Source organism: Vanellus vanellus (assembly GCF_965231255.1).
Source record: "Vanellus vanellus genome assembly, chromosome: Z".
NCBI lineage: Eukaryota > Metazoa > Chordata > Aves > Charadriiformes > Charadriidae > Vanellus > Vanellus vanellus.
Window position 1 is genome coordinate 71,161,492 of NC_138908.1, and position 8,243 is coordinate 71,169,734.

Consider the following 8,243-nt stretch of genomic DNA (forward strand, 5'->3'; position numbering starts at 1 on the left):
AATTTAAGAAAATGTACTGTTTCAAACTACAGTAATGTGAATGTTCTGGACAAGAGGCATTCAGCATGTAGACCTTTTGGAAGCTGGAAATGTGACTTTGAAGAAACTTTTCTTATTATGTTGTATCATTTCTGAGAATTTTTCTACATCTTTGCAATAGCAAGAGCAATTACATTCATATATGCTTTCAAATGCACTGAACTATTCACTACTGCCATGTTAGGACTGTCAATGGATTATTTTAATAAATTTCTTCCCACTACTGTGAACAAACCTGGCCTTAGTCATGCAGATTTAGAAGCTCTTCAAGAATAAAAAGCTCCTGTGCATGTGGAAGGGTTTACAATCGGCAATGTAGCCTCTCTCATTTACTAATCAGAAGAGAGTAAGAAACTCCATGAAATCTTTCTGCTTCTCTTTAATGTACGTCACCAGTTCCTGCTTTCATAAGCTATGCTATACTAGAAGCCATATTGTGGGTTCTAACGCACAACCTGACTGGCCAGGTGGACAGATGAGGAACCGAGTGAAAGAATCTTTTATTTGTGGCCCGGTTTATAGAGTAATGACTGCATTTTCTGTATTTCCCTTCACAGAAGCAACAGCAGTTACCTATTCCACTAGCACACACAATAGGTTGTAAATCATGAAATGGGAACTTGAAAAGATTCTGAAGTGAGATTAAGTTCACCCTACCCTTCCCCTCTAAAGTGCAAAGTGCCTGTGGGACAGAGGAGTCTCATGCAATAAGTACTTGGGTTATTTTCTGAACTTTCTCTTTGTGCTCTATTGGGAAACTCAGTGCGAAAAATTTTGGCTTTTCAGCTTCTGATCTGAACTGGAAACAGCAGATAAGGTGCACAGTAACATTTGCTTTGACATGAGGTGGTTGCATTATTCAAATGTGTTTGCTCAAATCTAGGACAATATCCAGGTTTTAGTCCCTATGCCACAGATTCATCCAGAAGATTTATACACAAAGTGCTTTCCCAGACTCCCACTGCCTTCAACAGAGACTCACATAGATACCAAGATACACTGGTACAGAATTCTTCCACAACTAGATCTTAATTACACCTTAGTGTAAACAAGTGCAACTCTCCATTATTTACAATATAACTACACATTTCTGTACAGAAGTACAGTGTAATAAGAACACAAGAAATATAAAGGTTCCAACTGTAGTCTTTCTGAATTTATTGTGAATATTTCAGTCTCAGCTAGCAGCCTGATTAAAAACTATTTGTTTTGCTTTGGCATAAATATGCTCTCATTATTTACTTTCCAGTCTTGGTGAAGACAAAAGATCATTTAAATTCAACTTCCCCTTGTGTTTGCTCTTTCTTCAAACAGCAGCACTGGATCAATGGAAGGAACAGCAGGTGTGTGTGCATACACATAAGAAAATGAAATACATGTAACTGTTGACTGTACAAGGAATTGTGCAATTCTTCAAAACACATGCAGATCTGATTTATAAAGGAAAAGTCCCTGTCTTTTCACTTCTCATTTGTAACTTTTTCCTTTCTATTCCCAAGTGATAGGGACTTAATAGGCCTTTAAAAAATTCATTATCTTTTAACAGCATCAGATCTTGATATTTGCTAGAAAGTAATGAAATAAAGATTACAAAGCTACCCCTTTAAGAAGAAAAGTGCATATACTCATGAATTATGTGACAGTGAAATAACCAGAGAAGCTGATGACCACTAAGGGAACTGAGCTCTAACCCATGGACAGGATATAAGGAATAAGGAACTGGACAGAAAAGGCAAGGAAAATGACATATGAAAGTTTTAGAAAAATGCAGATCTGAAAATTATTTGGCAACTTTATAAAGGCCAGGCTTAATTTCTACTGAAGTTAATGGATTTGAGGGAGTCAGCTGCTTGCACAAGATGCTAGTGCCATTCTGAATGCATGATAAATGATTGCTTGACTATTTCCTTTTCCAGACAGAGAGACTTCCGAATTATCATTATGCAACTTTGTTTTTTCCAGAAGAGACAAATCATTTCCAAGTTGCTTTTCTTCCCCTTGAGTCTAGTTATAATTACTAGTTAAAGAAGACTCTTTTAATAGTGAGTGCAACATTTGGAAAGTGCAGTTGAGCCGTTGCAATACTCTATACCTATGAATGTAGGTAGTGGAAGTACAAAAAGAAGGCAGAAAGACAGCGTCTGCCCAAAGAAAAAGACTTGCTAATACAATGGCTAGTGTACAAGAGAAATGAGCCCTCATCAGATACTAAAACATGAAGAGGCAGGCTATTCTGCTGTCTGGGTTTTTTTGAAAGGCAGACCTCTAGGATGGAGAGGATAGAAATCTAAGGGATTCCCCCAGTAAGACTATTCCCCCCCCAGACTATGTTATCATTTCGAACATCCCTCTAACACAAGCACGATGAAACCAGCATACTCATGAGAACATGCAGTTGCCAAAATTAGACAAAACAGTGTTCCAGCCTGATCCCAATGTATTCTGTGTCTTCTTTGTTGTGCATTTCTCTACACCTTTGTTGTCCCTCCCTTGTCACTTTTGTCAGTTTTTACCTAATCATAAGACAAACTACATCGTATTGTGGGAACATTAGCGGACAATACAGTTCATCCAATCCAGGTCAGTTTGAGACCAGGACTAGTGAAGGCACAGGGCTTGACCAGAACAGCCAGATGACATCCCTGTTTGGTGCCAAACTATTGCTGTGAGAGCCTATGCTCAAGGCCAAAGCATATATCCATGCATGGTATTTCATTGTATGTCCTGATAAGTTCAACACAAAGTTTCACCTTTATTTTCTTGCTTCTTTTTGGTAGCTGTCTACATCAAAATCAGAAAAACTATCAACCATTGGCAACTCAGTCTTCAGCAACAGAAGCCTGACAGCTTCAATTTTCCGCCACGAACATCTGTCCAATAAAAACAGACTAACTAATATCCCTTTCTGTAAAAAGGTTATGATTTTTTTTTAACATGGCTTTATATAAGCACAGAGTTTCATGATACTTAATATTTTGGGCTTTTAAAATTATTTTCCTCTTATGCTAATCAACAGCTTTCAGAATAATGTAAATTTTCTAGGAAGTTTGCCCAGAAATCAAGCAGACAGATCCCCCTTTACTCAGAACCCTATTTATATATAGCATATACAGTGAATCCCTTATGAACGTCTTTGATTTTACTCTGGTTACTCCACGAAAGCTAATGTAACATCTCCGAGTCTCAAGGAAGAAAATCTTGAGTTCCTGCCACTTAAAAGTTCCTACCCTTGTTTCTAGAGTTTCAAGATACTATATGATTTTAAAGGAAATTTTATGCAGTTTTGAGACATTGAGTACCATTCTGATTCACTGCTGGAAAGAAAAATATTTTCCATGACCATGACGAACAAAATGCATACACTGATATCTGAAACCAGGGTATGGTGTATTAAAAAATACCCCACCCACAAACCAACCAGCTACAAATAATGCAAAAGGAATTACTAGGAAATAATTGCCTTTAAGCAATACCATGTCAGTTATTATTCAAAATACAAAGGTCACTTAAATTAGGACTGCTCTTAGTAAAATTTCAGGGAACCAAACACAAAACTTTGAGAAAGAAAAGTCCATTTCATCAGCTTGGAGTCTTTTCAGCTCCACAACGAATTGTGAGTAAAATCTACAATTAAGATTTCAGGTTATATGAGGTTATATGTAATACCTTGTGCTGGTTCTATTTCTCCTGGAACTTTGCATGTTTATTTCTAAGACAAACATGTACAAAAATTTACCTGGACTCCCCAAAGCTCTCCGATATTTTTATACAAGCAGAAAAACTGGCTCCCTCAATGAGACAATCCACAATCCACGGGTGTATCACCTTAACAGCTTGGCCTGTTTGCTAAGAGGAGTTCTGCTTCTTAGCGAGGGTTTGCATAAGAATGCCGCTTGTGGGTTTCTTTATCATGATCAGTACAGAAAACTGCTCTCCTCAGGATATTAGGCAAGAAGTGGTGGGGGAAAAGGGAACTAAATGTGTTCAGCCTGTTTGGCTGCTGCCATCAGCAGTATTCACCATGTGATATCAAGAAGTGTTGCATTTACCCCATATTTTGGAGTCCAGTGAAGCTATGTTGGTGCATAGAAGCTTGAGACTTTACAGAATAATGGCTAATGAAATGTGCGTGGTAATTACAAGCGTAGACAAAAGTGGACGAACCTCTTGGATCACCAAGTCTAGTCCCCTGCTACCATTGAGAATCACTGCATACATTCTCACTCATGAGGCATCAGCTAATGTGTTTGTTTGCTCCCACGTTTGCCCGCAGGATCTCAAGAGATTCTGCTTGCCACTTTTTTAAAGCTTTTGCTGTGTGGTGATATTTTTTTTTAAAACACTACGATCATACATTTCTTCTGCCTTTCTGCCTATGAGTTCATTACACAAGCCAAAGGCAAGGATGGTATAGGATAGGAAAACCAATATTGAGAAAATAAGCTTCACAAGAAATTTTAAACCGGTGTTTGTGTTGAAGGTAAACCCAAACCACAAAGGCGGAACCCTCTACTAAATACAGCTCCGTGAAGTTGCTGGAGCTCTGCATGGGGATGAGATTGCAGAGGAAAAATTTTGTGTCTGAGCTTCATAAAAGGTTGTTTGACTCTTCCTCATTGTCTATCACTTCTCCTTCTACTATTTTTTGAAACATTTTTGGGTGTCAAAATAAAGCATTGGAAATGCTTGATATTTCGAGCTAAATTTTACAAAAACTTGTATCTTAACTAGTTCAGAAGCTTATTAGAGTGCTGTATGGAGCTTATTTGAGTTAAAAACATTGCCACATGCTTTATATTTGCCACTTGCCAACGATAACTACTTTTTTGTTACGTAATGCAATGGTTTTTTTATTAGTGGCAGAAATGCAGTTCTTCATGCTATTCATTCAAACATTGTATTTTATTTATAAAATCATATTTATTTGTGAAAATAAACAATCACCACAGGTGCTGAAGCATTTATTATTAATATTAAGGCAGATTAGACTTTGTGACTTGTTATTTTATCTGGTGGTCTTCATGACTGTTTTAAGGGGCTAACTGTAGCAACACAGTCATTTTGCATGGGTAAACACTGCTGCAAAGGTCTGTGCACAGTATCAGAGCTAGACAGATCATGCAATGATCAAAGAACAAGCTCATCTTGCAACTCCAAATACTAGACAGTTCCTGTTGTCTTCTCTTTCATCCAATACACAGAAATAAATAAATCCCTAACTGATAGAATGCTGCTGAGAATATAAATTACAACAAACACAATGAAAATAACCATTTATGCTGTGAAATTGCTGTGAAAGTCATCCATCTGCAATGTCTACCATATGCTTCATTTTACACTTGCAGGTGCAACAGCTTCCCAGGTCCTCTCTGTTTTTTCCATGTATTTCTGTGAAGGATGTTTGTGAGTGATTTGGAGGAATTAGCTATTTTTAGGTGAAGAAAGACTCTGAAGGAATTAATATTTTAAGAAACAGGACCCGCAAGCCTAAAAGCAGCTTATAGATGTTTTGGCTTTTTTTATTTTTCACAAAACCAGAAGCAGCCACAGCAACAAAATCACAAGATTATATTAAAGCAAGGCAAGAATATCATTAAAGGTAATGCCTTCTCATGTCTAAGCATGCCATTCCAGACTTTGTGTAGACCAAAACCAGCATCTAAATCCCAGCATAGCAATGGTGTGTTACTGTTCCCATGTACAACTTTTATGACTGCAGCCTTGAGGTTCTTTTTTATGAGAGCATTTATTCAACTTTCTGTTTCCATGCACCTTTGAGAAAAGTGGCCGCTTAAGAATTAAATTTGTGAAAGATAGAGGAAAGAAAAAAGGGGAGAAAAAAAGCCTCACTGTGTTTCTCTGCCATAAGTGCTAGTTCATCTTTTTAAGCTATCTTTCATCTACTGATGTTGTCCTGTGCTCTGAAATGGTTTGAAAGGTTGGGCACTCCTATCTGAACACCTCTAGTTTTCCAATTCAGTGGTCACAAAGAATATTGTAGTCAGGATCTTGTTACCTCCACAGCTGTGTCAGTACCATTGTTGGAGTTGGTGTAAACTGAAGTGACATGACACAAAATAAAAAAAATGTTTTTCTTTCCATGTTGTTTTTAACCTTCATCATTTCACCAATCCTAGCCTATTACATGATCCCAAAACAGGCGAGAGAGCATAACAGAATTGGTGGTGAGTGAAGGTGGGAGAGGAAAAGGACAGAAATGATTGGCTGGGGCAGGTCATCTTTAAACCATGTATACATATAGGTAAAAAAAAAAAAAAAAGTACATGGGAGAGCACCTTTAGACAGGTGCATTAGTATCACTAAAGCAAGTTTGACAACCTCCTTCCTAAATCAGAATAGTGTTGCTCTGTACACCTGTAATATACAACACATGCAAATATATGGAGTGCTCTACAAGAGAAAGTCCGCGTTAGAACAGTTTTTCACTGAAACTTGCCTTCCTGCGTCCTCCTCGCTCTCGTAGGATGTTTGCCTCCTAGTGGCAGACCAGGAGCGGCAGCAGAAATAACATTTCGCCATTGCTAGTCTCTTTGTGCATGCTTGTACTGAGAGAGTTACAGTCTACCTGGTCTCATGCTGCTCCTGGGGGAGAACATTTCCAGTATGTGAACCTCATCAGAGGGCAAGGCAACGTCTTAGTAGTCCTGCTTGGCACTGCTCTGCCACTCCCCGGAGTCAGGAGTTCTGGGGAAAACTGCCACCCCACCACCGCTGCGACCCTGTTACCACATTGCTTTGGAAAGTACTTGATTTTCAGTAGAAACTTGATATTCCTGAACACTGGCAGGAGCTTCTGACTGCAATTGCTACAGCACGCTATGAGAACGAACATTTCTTGTAGCGTCAGTCTACGTTATCTTTGTGTCTGCAGCCCGGGCTGGACTTCCTGAAAAATGTGCTGTTGCATTTCCATTGGGTTGCCATTTGAAGGTGGTTTTAGTATTTCTGACAGCAGTTTGATGTGTTCATGAGTGAGTTAGCAGCATTCTCTCCTGTCTACGTGCACTGTCATGCTTATGGACATAACTGGGCTTTACAGATACTCTTTGTGGACATCTAGCAAGCAGGATTCCCTGAAAGCTGCTCAGTCCATGCTGTGGCTGTTTTAAATTGTCATAATTCAATCCATATAATCTTTGACTATTATTACTATATTTTTATTTTTCTGAAGAAGGAGTGCAGAAATCTGTTTCCACTATTTGCATTTTTCTATACTAGAGAAAGGTGGAAGTGGCAAATTCAAGAAAGAAGTCAAATGATGCTAGCAGAGTCTCCTTACCCGGGCTATGCTTTGTGAAGGATGTATTTCTGTCACGAAGGACAGCTGAGCATAATCCAGAGCATCACAGTCAGGTGCATGTTAAGCTCCTGGTTTTCTGCTGGGATGTATGCACTGTAAGAAATCACTCCTTCCAGAGCACAGTCCTTCCCATATACATCTAAAGCTGATGCAAAGCACCTGCCATACAAACCAATCTTACACACAAAAAGCCATAATCTTTTCTTTTTTTGTGACTTGACCTTAGAAGCACTCTGTCAGCTCAGATCTTAAGCAGTTCTTTGAATACAAGCTTGTGTTCAGGTATTAGTTGTCATATTCCACCAAATAACTCGCCTTCACTGCACTCCCTGCTCTATGCTCTGCCCCTGGGCTGTCCCTCAGTGCCCGCTGCCATGTCACAGGCTCTTCCCTGCCCCTTTTGCCACAAAACTCACTCACGCAGGTGGCTCAGATTAAGTGGCTTTTGAATTAGGCTTTTTTGCCCTGCAAGTTGTGAGGTTTTTGCCTACGTCGGTCCTCCTGGGCTCTGTCTGCCTGGGTTCAGCAGCAAGAGTTCAGGGGGAATTGAAAGCAGTGCAGCAGCAGAAAATGCTCCAGGCAGACCAAACAGGAACACCAGGTCTTCACTAAACCCTCCACAAGCACCAGAAAACCCTCTTGAAAGTGCAGAGCTTGCCATGGTGGTCACAAGCCCTGATGCATACAAGAGTGCAGGCTGAGAGGACCCACAGAACTTGCCACAGCATCATCACTCCTCGCATCCCACAGCTCGTGCCACATTAAAGGCCACAGCTGATCACTACTAGTAGCTTGATGAGATGATTTAATAAGCTAAATTGCAGGTGATGTGCATGTAGCTGTCACAGCTGAGTTTGCAGCAACCAGCTCCTGGCCTGACGCA

At 39.6% G+C, this 8,243-nt stretch overlaps 1 protein-coding gene across 3 annotated transcripts in view; it reads right to left on the reverse strand.

The window, feature by feature from the left end:
* Positions 1-3,919, reverse strand: part of FYB1 (FYN binding protein 1) — a 53,222-nt gene extending 49,303 nt beyond the window's left edge. For all 3 annotated transcript variants that reach the window (XM_082497560.1, XM_082497559.1, XM_082497558.1), the window contains exon 1: positions 3,776-3,919. The gene's annotated coding sequence lies outside the window, so the exon portion shown is untranslated. The remainder of the gene's footprint in view (positions 1-3,775) is intronic.
* Positions 3,920-8,243: the final 4,324 nt, after the last annotated feature.